At 36.8% G+C, this 22135-nt stretch overlaps 1 long non-coding RNA gene across 1 annotated transcript in view; it reads left to right on the top strand.

Moving 5' to 3' along the window:
* LOC137496194 (uncharacterized) overlaps window positions 1–21523 on the top strand; it is a 78082-nt gene extending 56559 nt beyond the window's left edge. Inside the window, exon 7 of the long non-coding RNA XR_015496102.1 lies at window positions 21389–21523. This is a non-coding gene — a long non-coding RNA (uncharacterized LOC137496194). The remainder of the gene's footprint in view (window positions 1–21388) is intronic.
* The last annotated feature ends 612 nt before the right edge of the window (window positions 21524–22135 follow it).

The raw sequence follows: 22135 nt of genomic DNA, 5'->3' as shown, positions 1-22135 counted from the left end.
TAAATATTTGCACTTTATTAAATTTTTAAGGCAATGCTACTTTTTTACATAACAATATATTTCATACATATTTCTATTTGAGCAGCACCACAACCCCATCAGGACATTTTATCCTGCCCTCCCAAAAAAAAAACAAAAAAAAACTTACTATCGTCTGGTTACTATCGAAATTTTCACCAGATGTTAATAACAACCAAAAAAATAGATGTATATGTATACAAAGAAAACCATTTTAATTAAGGTAAATTGATCAATTAAGTTATGCGTAATAATACTAAATGACATAGGAAAAGTAATTGAACACATGAAGACAGGGAGGTGTAGAAAGGTAGTAAAAGCCCAGACAGCAGTTGAAATTTCTCAGTAGTTATTCTGCCCTTCACCAACATAAATAAATATTAGCAGCTTCATTCCAATATGTACATTATCAGGATGATGAAAATAAAACCAGAGTGGACATTTCAGCAAAACAATGATCCAAAACACAGCCAAGGAAAGTTTCAAATATTTACAAAATAAAAGCTGTAGAATGGCCCAGCCAATCACCTGACTTAAATCCAACAGAAAATACAAAATAAAGATTAGACTTGATAGACGAGACCCAAAGAACCATCAAGATTTTTACATTCTGCTGAAGGCATTTCAGTAGTTCAGTTCTTTTTCCTTTTGTCATTTCATTGTTATTACACGTAACATTGTTGTTTTTTTGTTTTATGTTTGTATTGTTTGGGTTTTTACAGAAATCCGGCTCAATTCCATGTCAACAGCTCCTTTAGAATTTTTTTTCCCCAGAAACATGATGTGTTCAATACTTATTTCCCCCACTGTATAAAAGATGTGTAGGTTATATTATGCCAAAAGCTTGGAGTGAAGCATGGAGCATTGAGAGCTGGAAAGCCTAAAATACCAATAATGGGTTTCAGATTCCAATTGCTAAGAGCAATTAGCCAAAATTATTATCTGAAACAGGAATGCTAAGCACTGGAAAGATCTGCTTTTCTGGGAAAACCCAACATAAAAACATTAAACACAACTGTTTAAAATTGTAGGATCAAAAATAATAATAATATAATAAAATAATACATTTATTTTATGTAGAACTTTTAAAGTTATTTTGTCAAAGTGTTTTACATATCAAGACAACATACAAAAAAGAAATAAAAAAACAGATAATGGATGACAGATTAGTTTAACAGTGTTTAAATTTGTATTAATTTAACTATTATATTAATAATTTATACTTTAGTATTCTTTCAGTTGATTTTAGGGGTCTTAATGTCATATTCTAAAATGCTTGATTGTGTTATATTTGTAAGTAAAGTCTCGTTTTAATACTGTCTAGTCGCAATATAAAAGTTTACAAAAACAATCAATTATAAACAAAAAAGTTTTAAGCAAAGATTTAAAAACTGCAAGAGACTTTGCATTTCTAATGTCAGCAGGGATCATAATGAGAAAAGATCCTGTTGCCCCTAGATCGCAGACAAGTTGTAGGAATAGCTAAAAGACCACACTAAGAAGATCGTAAATTTTTGATAGGGGTCTTTGATAGTAGAGTCTTGTAAAGGTCAGCCAGATATTGTGGTGCAAGTTTATGCAAAGCCTTGAAAATTACCAATAACATTTTTAAATCTATGCGATACTTCACAGGCAGCCAATATCTTTTAAATGTTTTTATATCAATTTACCCTATTAAAAGTACAGTGATATCATCCAGTGAAATATTATTGGGATTTAGCAATGCATTTTTTAAAAATGTGAATTTCCAGCTTGATCTCATGAGGAAAGGTAAGTATTTTACGTTTAGTCAGTTTAGTGGTTAATTCACAAGTTCAGTCATATGAAAATGTAGGATTTTAAAAAGGAGACGTGGCACCCAACCCCACCCCTAAACCCAACCATCATTAAGATATAAGAAAATAGTTCTAAATTGTATAAACGAGATCGAAATTCATATGAAATAGCTACCAAATCAAAGCGTTACGAATTGCCGTAAGATTATGTTGGGATTTCAGCTCTTTCTTTTTCTTTCATTGATGCTACATTAAATTGCAATTAGGCTAACCAATAAAACCACTAAAAGCAAAATAGCACATTTAGCAAATCAATGTATCCAAATACTTTTATATTTGAGCAAATATAATTTATTTAGTCTTTATTATTTATTTTTTAACAATTTAAAAAATTAAAGGCTTTTGACTTGGGGTGTATTTAAGGATCTTGTCTTTACAGTAAAAGTAGCTCTGTGAAAACAAAAGCAGACTTCTGTTATGGGCCAGTGCTCCATGCTGAAACTGTAAAACTGTTATCCAAGTTCTACAAGCTGGAGGATGAAGTGTTGCTGACCACAAAGCTCAGCGGAGAGGGAGAGCTCTGCACTGACTGGATGATCACTCTGAGAGCCTGAGATTCAGGTGCAGTCTTCTGTGCTCATGTTGTTTCTTAACTCCACAGCACCTGCACACCAACTTTACTTTTTTTCTTCTGTTGATTCTACATGTGGGTCGCTGCCAACCTCCCCTCAACAACACACACACACACACACACACACACACACACACACACACACACACACACACACACACACACACACACACACACACACAGTTACCCTTTTAAAAACTCAACTAAGCATTGAAAACAAAGATCGTTTGTTCACTTCATATATAGGGCTGGGTTTTAGTTTGCCAAAAGTGGTGTGAAAGAGGTCTTCATTTCCCCCGAGGTGTGTCATGAACATCATCTCTGCACTCTTTCAGAGAATAAAAGCCCCCAGGTCTGACAGAACAATGAAACGATCTGTAATTTTCTTGTGGATATGAAACAGAGAGGGAACTCAATAGGAAGATGTCATGTTTTGCTTTTTTTCATGATCAATGGGTTGAAGTTTGGCCGTTAACTTGACCCAGCTAACCCAATTAACATGACCCAGTTAACTATAATTAGGAAAAGACAGGACTGAGCACAGAAGAGAAAATATCCAATGGCTTAGGTAGCTGATTTGTTGCATTAACTTCATTTACACCATTTACATGGACAATAAGCTCACAAAACTGATTTTGGACGGACTTCTGGTCTATTCTCTCTGGTCTACTGATCTGAAGCCAATTTGTAACTTTTAGATTTAGTAGCTAAATTGTATAAATTAGTATGCTCTTGTTCTTGCATTTTAATACATTTTGCTCATCACCCAATGATGGTTGGGTTTAGGGGTGGTGTTTGGTGCCATGCCTCTTTTTAAAAATAATCGAACTCATGGTAATATGTACAAATTAGCCACCAAAGTGACAAATTTTGAACTATTTATGTATCCTTGTTAGATTAAGCAGCACATTTACTCACCGCTAGCCACAAGCTCTCAGGTGTCATCTTTATTTTTTAGCTCAACTGTCAGAATTAAAAGCAAAGGACTGTAGACTTTCACAGCATTGAAGGATATTTTGTTTAAATACCTTGCTAATTCAATTCCTGAAGCACCTTTAGTGTTTGGATTCTGGAACTGTGCCTCCCTCTTTGTAAACATGATCTAACAAAATCATTAGATTCAGACATTGTCCTCTTACCACCATGTGCTATCTCTAAAGGCAACATTTTGAAGCTGTTAAACAAGTTTAATGGCCGCTTACTTTTTCTGCATATTGCCTGTTTGTTTACAGGACAACAGCTTTTTGGAGGCTGAAGCACATAGTTTCCCTTGTGTGTAAACACTCCAATAAGCAAATCTTAAAAAAATGAGCAACACACAACAATAGTGGTAATGTTGTTTAGGGGCAAAGCGTGGATTTGCTTCAATATTACAACCAATAGTGGAGACGCATCATGTACACCGCAAATACTACATACACATCAGTGCCAGCGACAAGTCTAATCGTCATATTCCTACAGATACTTTGTACTAACAAGATCACAGTGCCAACTACTTACCTTGCACATGTAACAGCATTTTTGGCAGTTTTCACAAATATATGTAAATGTAAATTGTTTTGAAAACTTTGTGTACATGTGAAGCCTTATAGAACACAAACAATTATTATTATTATTTTTTTACTATCGCCATGCACATTTAAATTAGATGTCGTCTACGCTATAGTTGTCTATTGGAAGGAATGCATCAATAGAGCCGCATTTTAGTACAGGGTAGCGCTCCTTTGAAATGAATGCAGGACCAAGGTTCAGTGGAGGACTGGCCACCCGGAGCCATAGATATATACACATATATGCAGTTGAAGTCAGAATTATTAGCCCCCCTGAATTATTAGCCACCCTTTTTATCTATTTCTGTTTAATGGAAAAAAGTTTTTTTTTTCAACACATTTCTAAACATAATAGTTTTAATAACTCATTTCTAATAACTGATTTATTTTTGCCATGATGACAGTAAATAATATTTGACTACATATTTTTCCTAGACACTTCTATAAAACTTAAAGTGACATTTAAAGGCTTAACTAGGTTAATTAAGTTAACTAGGCAGGTTAGGGTAATTAGGCAAGTCATTGTATAACGCTGATTTGTTTTGTAGTGTATCAAAAAAGGTTAGTTTAAAGGGGCTAATAAATTTGACCTTAAAATAGATTTTAAAAAATTAAAAACTGCTTTTATTCTAGCCAAAATAAAACAAATAAGACTTTCCCCAAAGAAAAAATATTATCAGACATACTGTGAAAATTTCCTTGCTCTGATGAACATCATTTGGGAAATATAAAAAAAATAAATAAATTAAGGGGGGGCCTAATAATTTTGACTAACTACATATATCTATGATCGGAAGTTTTCTTGGTGGTCAGTACACAGTTTTGTTTTTTTAAATTACGAAAATTATAATTTTACATCACTTTTCTACATTGATGGATAATGAGTGCACGGGCATTGCCGACTAAGAGCATATGTTTGTATGGAAATATATCATCCACGCTCCCTGTTAAATTTGATCTAATCTGTGTCCTGAAACACACCTCCTTTCCTGCTTTCACTTCTCACTCTAACGGATTTGTTTGTGAATGAATCTCCGTTATGAACAACTCGTGTGAACCATCGATATCCTTGCATCTCAATGTGCAAAATAACCTTTCTGATCTAAAAGGCATGTAACATTTTAAAGGGCTACAAATATGGCGGCGCTATTGACGCATGCTCAGGGTCCGTATGCAATATCTAGTGTATATATCTATTGTTGTTGTGTAAGTATACTTTAAGCAAAACTGCACTGCAAAAAAAATCTGCTATCTTAGCAGCTGGGGTGCCAAAAAAGTGAAATAGCAGCTGTTAAATTACTGAAATTTACCGTAAAATAAAAGATGTTAAATTACAGAAATTTACCCTGATTCAATTCGGCAGACAATTTCTGTAATTAAACGTTCATTATTTTGCAATAAATTTTTGTTAGTTAACAGGCACTATTTTACTTTTTTTTTTTCCTCCGGCACCCCAGCTGCCAGAAAAAAAAGTTAAACAACAGATTTTTTTACAGTGTGCTCCAGCCAAACACCATTAAGATGAATAGAGATGCTACCATTAGCTTTCTGCAGTTATTAGAGGGTTTTCCCGACACATAATCAATCAACCATATTGCCCTTAAACAAAGCCACTAAACTGAACCAAACTTGCTAATTATCAATTCCTATGTTTTGGCCTGTACTAATCTGCCGGACCAGAAATAAATATTTAAAAGTTAAGAAAGTAAGCAAAGATAGCCTATAAAAGTCAGTTTGTCAACATATTTCACTTTTTCCTTCTCACCAAGTTGTTCCCTATATGATTAAGCAGCTTGCACATTATTTTCCCATTGTTTAGATAGTATAAATAACCAAACCAATGTGTTCAGTAGCAGATTACAGTGCAATCCAATGCTGGTGTTTACATCCAAGTAGATGTAAAGTGTCTAAATCTACACTACCTGATAAAAGTCTTGTCATCAATCCCAGTTGTAAAAGCAAAAAATAACTTGACATCTAGTTGATCATTTGGAAAAGTGTCGGAAGGTAGATTTGTTCGATTAATCATCTGTTAAATCGCACTCCAAGTTTAGTCAAGGAATAAGTCCAGTCAAGGAATAATCATGGTTTGGAGTTACATTCAGTATGGGGGCATGTGAGAGATCTGCAGAGTGTATGGCAAAAGCCTGACATTTGTTCTGCCCATTATATTACAAACCACAGGAGAGGGCAAATTCTTCATCATGATAACGCTCCATTTCATACTTCAGCCTCCACAACAAAGTTCCTAAAAGCAAAGAAGGTCAATGTGCTCCAGGATTGGCTAGCCCAGTCACTGGACATAAACATAATTGAGTATGTCTGAGGTAAGATGAAGAAAAAGGCATTGAAGATGAATTCAAAAAATCTTGATGAAGTTATTGAACTATCAAAATGGTGACATAAGTGACTCTTATGCCTTTATAACTCTATAGGCCTCTGTGGCTCTTAGTAAATAATTCAAGCACCTTTCGCAGGCAGGAAGCTAAACTTAATTATTTACCAGGCTAAGTCAAACTAGTGGCTTGGAATATGCTTTAAAAATCTTTTGTTGATGCATCTAGAGTAAACTTACAGTCATATACTATAGCATAAATACGATGAGTGCAATATTCAAAAATTCATAAGCAGTCAGCACTTTTAAAGTGAGCACACACACACTGAAGCATACGTGCTTCCAATACACTTATGTACAATAGCCCAGTTTTTACACAATAGCTGATTCACTCTGCAATCTTTTGATCTCCAGGGTGTGTGGCTTCTGAGACTCATGCAATGAATTAAACAGATCCAAACACTCTGCACCAGTCAGCAAGTGATAAACATCAGGAGCAATGTGGCTTTGTCATGTCCTACTTTGTTCTACAATGAGCTTTTTCCTCTCAGGTGATAAATCAAGCCTGTTTATTTTGCTTCTGCAGTTTTCAGGAGCTTTGGGTATAATGGCATTTCGCCTGGCTTTTTTTATATTTATTTTCTTAGTGTGCTGGGTGTTTCTAATGCAATAGAACAAGAGATCAAAAAATAAATCCATCCCCTCATCGAAGATTACAACTGGTCTCCGGCTCACACACTGTAAATTACTCTGTCATCAGCTTCATTTCTCTCGCTGAAAGCCTTTATCCCTCTTGTCTAAACAAAAGCGTTGAAGCAGATCCTTCAAAACACACTGATACATCCTGAAACCCCTCCACCCTCGGAGCATCTCAAACTTCACATCTCAATTACACATTTCGATGAGCCTGAAGAGCAGTGGAAATACAGTACTGTAAATATAAGAGTCATCAATTAAGAAATCCACAGATGATTTGTTCCTCGTTAAAACACATTCACTGTGGGAGACAGAGTACAATGCAGCCGCACGCTCAGGCATGTTTGTCTGCTGTAATTACTGTAAATACCCATTATCCACTGTCTGTCAAAGAGCAAACCCACAGCTCAGCTAATCAAGCATTCATTTTCTTGACTTCGCACCCTCAGTTATTTCTTATGAAAATACTGGGAAACTCATTTTATGGACCTCCTTGTTATATGCTCAAGACAAGAGAAGGCAATTTCTGCCTTTTACTTGTTGGATTTCAGCCTAAATTTCAGGTTCAGGATGTTAAACTTGTGAAGTGTGTTTGTGAAGATGTTTAAAGATGAAGATAATTGTGTCAAAATAAATTGTAGTTAATTGTTTATTGATTACTGTTAGATTCCATGCATAGTTTTCCCACAAAAGTTTATATAAATGCTAAATTGAGATATTTGATTAAAAAAAAAAAAAAAACGTAAATAAAATGCTGGCTTTACAAGAATTGTATTTGGTTTGGTTTGGTTGGTTGGTTGGTTGGTTGGTTGGTTGGTTGGATGGATGGATGGATGAATGGGTCAGTCGGTCTGTCTGTCTGTCCGTCCGTCCATCCGTCCATCCATCCATCCATCCATCCATCCATCCATCCATCCATCCATCCATCCATCCATCCATCCATCTATCTATCACAACTGGTTAAGTACCGGAGGGGTACACAAAAGTAAGATTAAGCTGGGATTGTAAGGCTAACCTGGCTAAATTAAGCTAAATAAATTTACTACGAGATTTATTCTTAGACTAACAAACAGGCTAAGATTAATCCTTGTGATTTAAAATTTTTCTCAGTGGCTTTGGTGCATTTCTCACAACACTATTTACATTTGCACAACCGTTAATGCATTTCTCAAAACAATTATTACAAACTGCAAAACCTAGTAACCTGCAAAAGCGTGTCACTTGCTTAAAATAGATAGCTCATTCCTCAAAAGCAAGTATTCATGTCAATGTAAGTGTCAGTTTCATCAAGATGAAAAGTCCTGACATCATTGTTTATGAACAAGATAGTGAAATGGCTTTGCCATGTTTTCAATATGACAGTTTACTCTGTTAATTCTTTCCAATGCAAAAAAATCAGATTTCGGTGACGCTTCCTGAAAATGCTCAAGACAGCACTTTATACTATTTGCACAGCCATTTGAAAACTTCAGTAAAGTTAGACATTACTGCATTTACTGTGCTATCTGAGTACAAGACACTGAATTTATCTTTCACATTTTTACTTCTTTGCAATTCTAATTTCTTCACAGCATTGTGCAAAACAACAAACACACCCTTATTTACAACAAACATACACTTCCCTTGGTACATGTGCACAACTGTAAACAATATTGCAGCACATATTGAAGCTGAACCTACAACATACATAGGTCTAAATCATTCATAAAATAGTTCAGTTTAGAAGACATTTTCAGGAAAAAATATTTAATTTTTTTAAATAAAATTTGCTTGACAGATTTGCATGTAATGACTCAAGTAATGAAATGAGGACTATTAGCTTTATATGGAATGACTATTCAGCATTCACAAGTTAATTTTGATTGACATGACATAAGCAACTGATGTTATAAACAGCAGAGTTGTATGAAAGCAAAACATGCATGACCAAAAGCATTTGCAAATTGTTGAAAGGCATGAGAAACTGCTACTATGATGTGCACAAATGACTAATTGTTTTGAGAAATGCATTAACTGTTGTGCAAATGTAAATAGTGTTGTGAGAAATGCACCAAAGCCACTGAGAAAAACAGTTTATGTTAGTTTCATTGCCAATGTTACAAAAAATTAATTTGTTTTATACTCACTCCATGCTCTTGGCTATTTACATATATTTTCCAACAATTAGAATTAATAATAAGCAATCATTTTATATATGTCCATATATATCCATTTCAGATTAAAATTTTATATATATGATGATGAAACAATCGATTAACTAAACTCAATCAGAAAGAAAAATTATGAATGAAAGCAATTAATAAATGATGAAGATTAAATAAATTTGATTAAATAAACAGATAAAATAAATCTGCCATATTGGGTAAGTGTTTGCAATAATCTTCACGATAAATTTATTTGTAGCATGAATGTCAACTGGTCACATTTAAGGCAAAGTGAACCATTTAATTAGTTAATACACATCCTCATATGTTTGTTAATTCGCAGAATGAAAGTAATGGGAGTTCCCAGATTGGTTGACAAGAGAGGTGTTTTTTTCATCTTGTTACTCGATTGGCTCACATCAGGTTTTATCCATCATTGCATCATTGATTTTGCGATCGATCCCATGGTCTTTAAACAGATGCCGTGAATAAACAATAATCCAGGAGGACCCAATTAAACTAGGTCAAGCTGCACTTTTTCTGTTATCCAGGCTTTCTTGATTGCACTTTTGTGCAATACCCCTCGGGTGTGGTAGTTCGAGAGAACACAATTATTAATATTTATTAATTTGATATTCAGAAGTCTGACAGATTATTGGTAGCAATAGTTTTTCATTATTCAAGATTTTGATTTTAGGTCATTTTGCCAGCCCTAAGGGGAAAAAATCTGATGGAAGATTAAGCAAATGCAAAAATGTAATTAAAATGAATTTCAAAATGCTGGTGAATCAGCTTATTGTGAACTTAGAATAGTTCCTTAGTATTGTTATTTTATTGTGTCAAACTTAATGAAGATAAGTACTAGCTGTCACTCTCTTGGGGGTTCGTCTGCTACACCAGACTTTGTGATGAAAAAGCAACCATATGCATTTATGCTTGAATAACTGCATTTTGATGGAGTGACATTTGTTTCCCAATGATGTATTACAATAGGGATTGTTAGTGTGATCTGTGAGGACTCTTTGAAAGGGCAAAGGAAACACTATGCGTGGGTTGCTGTGCATTGGCCTGGCTTTAGAAGTCCACGTAGGCCCCTTGTCTCCAATTTTCCGCCCTGATTGGTCAGAATGAGCAGCGACTCTGTTTTGATATGGCCGCTCAGTCCTGGAGTTGCACCACTTCTGCTGCTCACAGCGGAGACAATCAGTATTACCAACACAGAACCCGAGACATGACATCATCTTACACTCTGTAAATATTTACATGCAGTTGACATGCAGTAAAAACTATCCCACTTAGGGGCCATTTACACAACAACATTTTTAGCCCAAAACTTCTTTGTTTTGGGGACTGAAAACACATCATTTTGAAAACGGGTTTCAAAATAAAAGTTTTTGAAAATATCATCATTATTATTTCTGAGTAAACACCTAATATGGGAATCTTTGAAACGGGCAGTGTTATGCCCAATTGTAGCATTTGTCAGGCATGTAAACATGTGCAATATATATCCATTGTCAAATTAATGACATAATACATAGCAATGCTGCTCAAGAGTTTGCTAACGATTCTTCAGCAAAGAGTGGACTTGCTTCAATATTACAACAAATAATGGAGATGCATCATAGACACATGCAAATACTACATACACATCAGTGCCAACGGCAACTCTAATCATCATATTCCTAGTTATTCTTTACTAACAAGGTCACAGCACCAACTGCTGGCAGCTTTTTAGCAAATGTATTAACACAAATTGTGTTGAAACACTGTTGTGGAGATCTGTGCGAGACTGAATTCTAAGTCCCACTACCGCCAGGTTTTATTGCGTACCCGACCGTCACTCGCTGCCTGACATGCCCCAATTTCTACCCAACCTGACCGCTCCCGCTAAATTAAGATCTGGTTTCCAAAGTCTCACGTTAAAATTGGGTACTACCAAAAGAGAAAGATAACAGATAAAAGTGTAGATTGTGCAAGAATTGTAGGCTAAATGTCCGTTTTGTTTGCCCCTTTGTGATAAGACATGAGTGCCGGCTTAAACAGTTACGTGCGGTGAGGTTTGTGGCTGGTGAGGCACTGACTCTTTCAAAGTCAGATTTATAAACATATCAACTAAAAATATTTGCCAACTACCTGTTGTGCTTCATATATCCTATCAGCATTATTTCTATACACATAGCAGGTACATACGGGGTCAAGGAAGAATGTGAAATGCCTCCCAAACAACACCAAGTTGGATGCTCCTAATCCAGACAGCCTATAACAAGCAACACACAGCACCATGGCGGATGTGTGCTCTCTCATTTACACACACACACACACAGACACAAACACACACACACACACACACACACACACACACACACAGCACCATGGCGGATGTGCGTGCTTTCTCTCTCGCTCATGCTCTCTCTCTATTTCTTTGGAGAACAATATAATGTTAGCCCGCCCACTCCCATTTAAACTACACAAGAGTTACCGACCGATACCGCTTTTGATTCGGAAATTAATTCCCACACGCAATAAAATCTGGTCAGGTCCCGCTTTAGACCTTTACATTTATTCAAACTCTTTAAAAGAGAAAAACTTTTGCTACATCATTCATTCATTTTCTTGTCAGCTTTGTCCCTTTATTAATCCAGGGTCGCCACAGCGGAATGAATCGCCAATTTATCCAGCACATTTTTACGCAGCGGATGCCCTTCCAGCCGCAACCCATCTCTGGAACACATCCACACACACACACATTCACTCACACCCTCATGCACTACGAACAATTTAGCTTACCCAATTCACCTGTACCGCATGTCTTTGGACTCTGTGAGAAACCGGAGCACCCGGGGGAAACCCACGCAAACACAGGGAGAACATGCAAACTCAACACAGAAACGCCAACTGAGTCGAGGATCGAACCTGCAACCCACCGACCTTCTTGCTGTGAGGCGACAGCACTACCTACTGCGCCACTGCTTCGCCTGGCTACATCATTGTCAAGTAAAAGTTGTCCTAAAAGCAACTGTCCTCTGACATCCAAAAGCAGTCCAATGATATCCAGTAATGTCCAAATGCAGTGGTATACTAGCATTCACTATCCAGTGACACCAGAGTGTGGTTCCAATTAATGAGAGGTTAAGACACCAAACCTTTTAAATGTCCACTGACGACCGAAAGTGGTCCATGGACATCCAAAATCAGTCCCTACCAATCGAACACTCAGACACCAAACCTGTTTTGCACTTACGTCTAAAAGTGGCCCTTTGACATCCAGTCATGTCCAAAAGTGGTCTGCTGACATCCATAAGCGGTCCCTACTAATCAGATGTTGAGTCATCCAACCTAATATTTAGATTTATTTATTTGTCTGACAGGAAAAGCTTTCCGCAAACAGAACATGCTCACAAATATCCCCATGCATTCCTGAGTATGTCCCATACAGGTGAGTGGGCTTAACAAACCAACTGTAGAAAAGACACCCTTTCATCTCTCTGACTCTTGCACAAGGTTGCACATTTGCACTATAGGCACTTTGTTAATCAGTCCATGTCTCTTGGAAGCACTGTGATTTTTAAATTGTGCTTCATTCAGGTGAGTGGGCTTGACAAACCACCTGTAGAAACATTATTCTCGCTTATGTACCTGACATTTTATCTAAACTCCATCTCTTGCACAATATTAAACCTTAAATACCTCTTTTGCACAATATTTACCTTTAATACCTCTCTTACACAATATCCTGCACAGCATTGTTCAGTCTCATGTAAAAGTACTTGGATAGCTTGTCTTATGTGTATAGTTAAGTATCTTATAGTATATATTTGTTATGCATAGGTTATGCATAGCTCTTATGTCCAGTGTTGTGTTTTTGTCCTGTGAGACATGACATTTCATTCCTCTGTATGTCCACACATGTAACTCGACTTGACTTGATTTGAAATATTTATTTATTGAACAAAAAATACTCCCTGGAAAAAGACACTCTCAAGAGAAAGAAAAAGAGCAGGAGCTCTAGCCAGGATTAAGTCATATTAACCTTCACAATGGGTTAAAAAGTTTATTATGCATTCAAGGTGTGTTAAAAAAAATTGTTGTTTTATAATTCTCAACATAACTCCACATATCTGAATCCAAAGTAATCCAAACACATAATAACATTTATTGTAATGGTTATATCTCTTCAAAAATAAAAACATTGTTCCCCGGACAAAAATTGATTTATTTCTACATGGTTATTATGAGTGTTACAAATGTATATCTTCCTTCTATAAGAGCATCTGATTGGCCAATAACGAAATAAAAAATTCAGCATCTAATGTTTAAAAATGAATAAGTTCATAGTATTGTAGGCCATCGGTGAAAAAAAGGCAGGTTAAGTTCCATTAAGCCTCTATAGGACAACTCTGTGGAAGACAGAGTAAGAATAGGGCCTTTCCCAAACTGAGTGCTGGATTTAGAATGATGATAGGGAAATGCAGAAACATTAACCGACAAAATCCATAACACAGAGCCTGGGTTTACACCACTACCTCCATCCACCCATAACCCCACACCCACATACAGTACAGCACCACACCTCTAACTGTGAGCGAGAGCACAGTCCAGCTCACTTTCCAATGTCTCTCAGTCTGACGGATAGAGACGGCCTTTATCCCTTTACCACATTAGTGTTTTCAATTGAGAGTCATTAGTGTCAAAGACAAATATTGACTTAAATTTCTCGAATAATGGAAACTACTTTCCGAAACGCCTTAATACACATCCCCACTTCACTGAGACTGATGGTGGTTTGAAAACCTGAGCCAGTGAAAGAAATAAGAAGTATCCTGGAGAGTCCGAAACAGAGCCTCTGTGTTGGAGGATTGCTGGCAAATGCAGACTCCGGCTCTGTGCATCCTGAGGCTAAAGCTCTTTCCCAGCCTCGGATTCCCTGCCCTCTGGTCACTTGCTGAGTCAGGGCTTCGGTTTGGATGAACTTAGCAAAGCCCACGTGGCCAGTCAAGCCCAGCTAACAGCAGATGAAAGGGCAGGAGCAGACGTGATCGATTAGAGGCCACAGCGGAGGTTAAGGGTTACCCACATACACCCACATAAGCATTCGCCCCCACAAACAACAGAAGAGCAGCACAGTTTAAACACTCAAACAGCCTGATGGAAGACATGCCATGCATATGAATGCTTCTTCAAACGCTTAGTATGGTGTTCTCTATTCCTGAGACCCTGCAAAGGTTGGACAAGCAGTTTGGAATTTTAATCAATAAATGGATGTTTTTCTTCTTCATATTTTTATAATAATAATAACAAGAATTATAATAATTATTATTTAATTAATTAATTAATTAATTAATTAATTATTAGACCTGAGGAGACTGCTATAACCTGAAGATTGCTAAAGCTGGTTCTAAATCATCCGTTCTGCTTCTGCTAGACCTGTCTGCTGCCTTCTACACTGTGAATCATCAGATTGTTCTATCCATATATTCTTGATGGGCATGTTTAACTCCACATTAATGGTTTAAGTCTAACTTCACGAATAGATCTTAAGTGTTGTCTGGAGGAGAGAGGTATCCGAAGCACATCTGGTCATGGGGGTTCCTCAGGGATCAGTTCTTGGACCCCTTCTCAGATTACACCACTTTCCTGGGTCCTATCATTCCAGAACATGTTTTTTTTTTACTATTGTTATGCTTGCTGATGGCACACAGATCTATCTCTCAGTTCAACTAAACGATCCAACAGTAGCTTTGTGGATCTTGCACTGCCTGAAGGAAATCTCAGCATTGATGAAATATCACCATTTGGTGCTTTCCCTGAGCATTTCCCTACAAATCTGGCTGTAGATAATTCATTAATTCATTTTGTTTCGGCTTAGTTCCTTTATTCATAAGGAGTTGCCAGAGCGAAATGAGCCGCCAAATTATGCAGCATATGTTTGACACAGCGGATGCAGCTGCAACCCAGTACTAGGACACACCCATTCACTTACATTCACACACATACACTACGGCCAATTTAGTCCACCCAATTCAACTATAGCGCATGTCTTTAGACTGTGGGGGAAACTGGAGCACCCAGAGGATACCCACACTAACACGGGGAGAACATTCAAACTCTGCCTGTACATAATACAGTACATAATTTGACTATCCAGCTGGAGTCATCTACAATTATATTGTACCTTCTAAATAAGTCAGGAATCTTGGGGAGATCTTTGATAAACAGTTGGTCTTAAAAGACCACATTGCAAAAAAATAAAGTCAGCACATGTTAATTAAAACATATATTTAAGTTAAGGACTGCAAGTAAATAAGTGTAATTGAGCATGTGAAAAGTGTTTCACTGTTTTGTCTATAGATTGTACATGTAAAACAGAACATTTGTAAATGCCTGCAATAATGAGTATCTTTTAGTATTAGAAATACTGAACAATAAAATATTATGTATTATGAAAAATTGTACAAAATACAATAAACTTTATACTGAAATTAAGCAACTTATGATTCCTTCATTATAAGTGTCATTTTTAGACAATTAAAACTGTCAACTTAAGAATTTAATCCATAAGAGCAGTAAATCTTTCTATAATACTGTTTTGTAATTGATATTTGATGCTATTTAATGATCAGTTGACAAAAAAATACAGCTTTTTAAAATATTTTCTATTTATTAAGAATCTTGAAAAAAGAAATGGGCCATAATTTTTTTTACAAATATTCATTAGCACAAATATATCTAGTGCAACAAATCCGCATATCTGAATGATTTCTGAAAGATCATGTTGCACTAAATAAAAACAGCTTTACTATCGAATGTTTTATTATTATTATTATTTATTACAGATTAAAACAGTTATCACAATTTGGATCAATTATTACATTTTATTTTACCATTGTCAATAGTTTTTGGTATTTTGGTAACAATATTTTAATTTGATAAAGAGTGCAAAAAAATTAAGAAAATTCAGTATCACTTTATTTTGATGGTCCCTTTAACGCATTTTGTTGAATTTAAGTTACATTGCATCTACATGCCAACTAATTCTCATTTAATTATAAGCAGACTGTTGGGTTGGGGTTAGAGTAAGTTGACATGTACTTGCAAAGTTTCCTATAGTCAGTTAAATGTCTGTTGAAGTAGCAGTATCAACAGAAATTAAGCAAACAATCTACTAATACTCAAATGGGAAGTAATTGACATGTAGTTTTAATGCAACATTTAATGAGCAAAATGTGCAATAGGGGCAATCAAAATAAAGTATTACTCAAAATTGATGGGTGTACTGTATTTTGTGTATTCTCCACACACAGTTCTTTTTGTATCACTGTCTGGATTAAAACATGACTGGTAACTGACAGTGGCAATGATTTTAGAGCAAGGGTCAGAGATTAGAAGCATCCTGTAAGAAGACAAGCCTTCAGGTGGCAAATTATTCATTAACTCCTCTAAGGAGTACTTATAGCAGTGATTGACAGAATGGGAAGACATTCTGTTGGGAGGAAACAGAATGGTGTCAGCAAGACACCTGAGCTCTCATTCTTGCATCTGAACAAACATCTGGCATGTCTCTCTAAGTGCACTCAAGCAAGCTCAGGGGTTTTTGAAGATATTCCGCTCAGGCACAAGAAGTGACACGTTCCACATTGCTATGCAAAAAAATGCATGACGTTTTATCTGAATGAGATTCAGAACGAGCTTTATGGGCTATAAGTATATTCATATAAACAAGGAATTTGTTTTGGCTTGCACTCTGACCACATACTATTATTATAGAAGAAAAAAAAAAGAATAAACATCTACACAGAGTAAACAGAGAAAAGTAAAAGTGGGTTCAAATTGGGTAATAAATTATTACAACAGTATAAATATATATTTATACTCACTGAAGCATCTTGTTGTCTCTGTTGCATTATATGGTTCACCAGATGCTTTAGCTCCATTGTCACACTTCATCAAACATTTACAATGCCAAAACAACTGTCAACTGACACTTCTACACACAAAACTTAAAAAAGAGATATCACTTCCAAAAATGAAGATGTGAAACAATGAAAATATTTTTTCAAGTATGTTGTTTGTCTATACAAATTAATCAATGGGTTCCAAAGGTGTTTTGATCTCCACATTCTTCATACTTATGCCCTTAGGTAGACCTTTTAGGGTGTCTTGAAGATATGCAGAACACGTATCGAAGCTGCCATTTTTTTTTACTGGGGTGGCTCAGGGCTCTGTCCTAGGACATCTCTCCTCCATCTACATGACACCACTTGGGACTGTCATTCAAAAACATGACTTTTCCTATTATTTCCATTCTAATGACAGCCATCTCTGCCTCTCACACACAACAACCACTGCATGAAGTGAAGTTTCATAAACTAATTTCGAGAGTAGCACGTGATATGATTTTGCACCGCTGGGCACTCATCCATAATCAGTAATAATCCAATCAGAATGATCCTAGCTTAATATAAATGGATCACTTTCTGCTTATTGCTCTATCTTCTTTTTGGAAGAATCCCCCCTTCCACCCCATCTCCTCCTTTTTCTCCACTTCTAAAGGGGGAGCGATCAAGACCTACCTGATCTCGGTTCTCCTGATATGCTTCTAGACCGGGCGGGAGCCCTGGGCTCAAATATCTCCGAGCTCAGAGTTCTCTCCCGAGACAGCATGCCAAACCTGCTATAAATGCCAAGCATATCTAAGTGGGAACTCTTGAATATCAGCAGGTCTGACCTCTGTCTGGATGAAGGACTTTTACCTTCAACTAAACCTTTCCAAAATTTTACTGCTGGTAATTCCAACCTCCCGAACACATGCTCACAATTTCACCATATAGCTGGGAACATCATTCTATTCACGACCATCAGTAACCTATCAGTGGTGCTTGATGACCAGCTGAAATTCACTGACCACATTGCTGTAGTCGCCCAATCCTGCATACTGCTACCTAGCGTCACTTTGGGTTCAATACCCTACAAATTCAATTGCAAGGACAATCATCTTTAACATTCAATCCTGATGGATTGACCTACCTAACTCAACACAAACAAGTCTTTGTTCATCTTTAAGAAATGCTCGAAGACTGTTTCGTCAACACCTAACTGACTAACAACAACACTTACTAGTTACCCTTAACTGCTTTTCCTGTTTGTCTGATTAAAAAAATAAATAAATAAAAACTAAAAAGTCTAAATCAACTTAAGACTTTTAATGGCATTTATATATTGCTGCTCTTCGGTGACCTGAAGCGTTTCTATTGTCCTCATTTGTACATCACTTTAGATAAAAGCATCTGCTAGATGGCTAAATGTAAATGTAATGCATTAATAAACAGCCATTGTCTGTTTATAAATAACCAGTGTCCTTCTAACCGTGCACATGTGCAGAGTTATAAAGTGATATTCAATGGTAATCTGTTAATTAAATCATAAATTGTAAACATTTATTTTTAATCATGCTCCCATCTTTTATATTTCGCTTCTCTTTTTATCCCCAAACTGAACATGAAGACTTTATCATAAGCACTGAATTCATAGTCTTTATAAAAAGAAATGCTGTAAAAATGCTGGGTTATACACAATTCTTCATGTTGTCCCAACAAATATCAATTAAGTTTATTTAATTGTTTTTACAAATTTGAGTGGGTTGAACATAAAACAATTATATTGTTCAAATTAAATTGTCCAAAGCTCAAGTATTGTGTTGACTCAGCTCCTTTTAAATGAGTAGTTTAAACAAGCAGCAATAATCTCTTCTGGGTGACGATTCTCTATTTTGGTCTCCATCCCTTTACTGGCCAAGGACCAAACAGAGGCCATCTGACTGACATGTAAACCAACCAAATCGCTGTTTGTTTAATTAAGAGTCATGTTTAAGGGTGTGAAAATGGAGTGTTTATGACTTGCAATAACAGAGCAGTGTATGAAACTCTTGGACATATTATAAAGAGTCTATGCTTTAAATTATAAAATGCTTCCAATTTTGTATGGCTTACGCATCAGACGTTCAGCCAGCGGTTTGTGGGTGTAAAGTTTATAGCTGTGCCTGTGACTATATCATAGTAGACAGGATGTTATGTAAACCTTGAAATTCATACATGCCTTAATCCCCTACTCTGTATACCGTCCATTGGGCATTTTTCAGGTTTCAGACCATTATTTTCTCATACAGGTGAGCCTCTGTGACAGCGGCATAATCGCTTACCTTTCCTTTCTGCATCAGACAACGAAGGTCATACAGACATTCACACGTGCTTTAGACAATAATGAGGATTTGATGTCACCGGAAAGGAAGATTAAAGAAAGGGAGCGCCCCGGTTGCCGTTTCATCTGAAGACATTATTAAAATCAAGAGTGATCCCTCTAAGCCTGCCGTCAGTAATCAGATGAAAAGTGGGCAGATTTCGGTGCTTGCTGTTCTTGTGGATCAAGCACCTGGGGACGTGACCTCTACTCATTCATTCATTCATTTTCTTTTTGGCTAAGTCCCTTTATTAATACGGGGTCGCCACAGTGGAATGAACCGCCAACTTATCCAGCATGTTTTTACGAACATGCCCTTCCAGCTGCAACCCATCTCCGGGAGAACACAGAACGCAGGTAGAACATGCAAACTCCACACAAAAACGCCAACTGAGCGAGTGATGAAGCCAATTATGATAAGCAGATGGTTAGGAGGCCATGATGGACAGAGGCCAGTGTGCAAATTTGGCCAGGATGCCAGTGTTAAACCCCTACTTTTTAGAAATATTATTCACTCACATTCAACTGCCTTCACTTCAGAGCAAGAACACTTCAGACAACACCTAATTAATAGAATGGAGTGCTCAACAACCTTTTCACATGTCGCAATTAAAAAAAAAAACATACACTTTCATTTCACAACAGCTTTAAAGCAACACTATGCAACTTTCACACTAGATGAACACAATTGCCTGTTACCGACAAAGCTGTGAACAAGTTGCTCCATTACCAATCCAACAAGCAACCACAGGAGCAATCACCACCAGCCCATTCTTCCTTCTACACTTTGGCACCAATGTAGCAAGGTTAAAAGATTAGGAAAGTGGAATCTAGTCAGTAAATGTAAAGTAAGCAGCAGCTCTTCTTTAATGACTGCTGCAGAAACATAAAATTAACAACACAAGATGCTAGAGCCTTGTCCTCTCTCATCATTTATTGTAGTTGTTCATCTCTTTATCCCTCTGGAGCAACTCTTTGGGACTTGAGATTGGTATGGCACTCCTTACCACTCGCACCACCAATCTCGCTCTGCTCCCACAGCCCTCAGCTCAAACCAGCAGTTATATCACTCTCCCTTTTGAAGTCAGCTCAGGTTGTAGGTGTCTCCTTACAACCAACAAAACCATCTAGACAGCTATTACTTATATTTTGGCAGATTTGTGGCTAATCTGTGCAATTTAATTAATACTTTCTAGGTCTAGTTGTTTTAGAGTATCAATTCAAAGATTTGATTCCCAGTATGAACATCTTTTACACATACAATCCCAAAGACTTGAACAAGACAACCTTAAAGTGCCCAATAAATCAAAACTAACCATATGATTTTGTTAGCTCACATTGGTAGTTTTGTGGTGAACAATATGTACATGTCATTTAGCAAAAGAAAATAGTTTGCCCTTCTAATCTTTAAATGAAGTCTGAAAATGCACTTCCTGTTTGTTTTCAGTTAGATTGACAGATTACATATCTTAGGAACTAGGCGTGGCTAACATATTTACCACGCTTGTTAGGTTGTCTTGTTAGGTTGTAATAATTCTCCCCCAACCCTTTCTCAGGCTTTCTAAATTAACTGCCTACTTTACAACATCCATTCTGCTCGCTATCAAAAAAACAAGCCATGCCCACTGTTTTGTCTTTTAATATTCTGTTTCTCTAGGAACCGCGTTACAATACGGGGACTTCAATTGCTTGCTGGGTGCCACAGCAAAGATGGCAGCCCACCATTTACAACTCACTGAGAATGAGAGAAATGCAAAGCAGAGCCATGCTTTAACATCACACCAGGTTTAGAGTGGACCTTCATGTCATCATCATTTAAAGATTACATGTGAATCACAAAGTTCAAATACATTTGAAATTGCCACCTCATATCAATTTTTATTTATGTTTTGATCAAGCTGTTACAATCCAGTCAACTGTAATGTTTTAGTTGTGAGATAATAGAAAATAAAGGGTATTTGTTCTTTAAATCATTTCTGAGAAAGAAACAAACTATGACACAGGAAATGTTAAAAGATTTTAAGTTTTAAACAAAATCAGTATATTTTAAGCTGGGTCAAATGCATTAATGTATATGATTAATATGTAGTTTATCATGGTAAACAATAACAAATATGACAATAAACTAATAGTTTATCAGCAGCTTACTGTCATTCACACTGCCCTTACAGCTGCTCACCACCTCCCCCCAGTGGCAGCTCATTGCGAGATGAGTCTTTGGTGTGGTGACACCATTCTTGAAACATTTCATGATTCAGCGGGTTGAAGGAGCCCCACTCAGGCATGAAGTCTGTTGGCCTGCGAGAGCTGTTTATGGTGAGCTGTGCAGAACATGCAACTCCAAGCTTGGCGGCCTGAGAGGATGTGTATACAAGAGACAAGAGGGGCCTCTTTCCGTTCTGTGCTCATGACTTTATCTACATCGGTTCTCATCGTCGACTTTATCCAGGGCCATTGCCAGCAACAAGGATCTCGTTCTGACAGGGAATACCCCTCTCTAATGACTCCCTTAGGCAACCCATTGCCATAAATTACGCAGCCTAGCGCAGGAAAGTGTGTCTACACCTGTGTTATTGGTAGACTCCCTCTAGGATGGTAAGAATGTGCTTCAAAGAAGACAACATCTGCAGTATGGGAAGGTCATGGTCATGCCTGACCCACATTTAGTACTAAGCAAAGCCCTCTCTTATTTTCCCCATTTACTAACTTTTAATCTCCATTTGAGGTTTTCACCCTGCGCTTTCACCCCA

The sequence above is a fragment of the Danio rerio genome, chromosome 7 (genome assembly GCF_052040795.2).
Source record: "Danio rerio strain M-AB ecotype USA chromosome 7, GRCz13ab, whole genome shotgun sequence".
Classification (NCBI taxonomy): Eukaryota; Metazoa; Chordata; class Actinopteri; order Cypriniformes; family Danionidae; genus Danio; species Danio rerio.
This window is presented reverse-complemented; position numbering and strand designations above follow the sequence as displayed.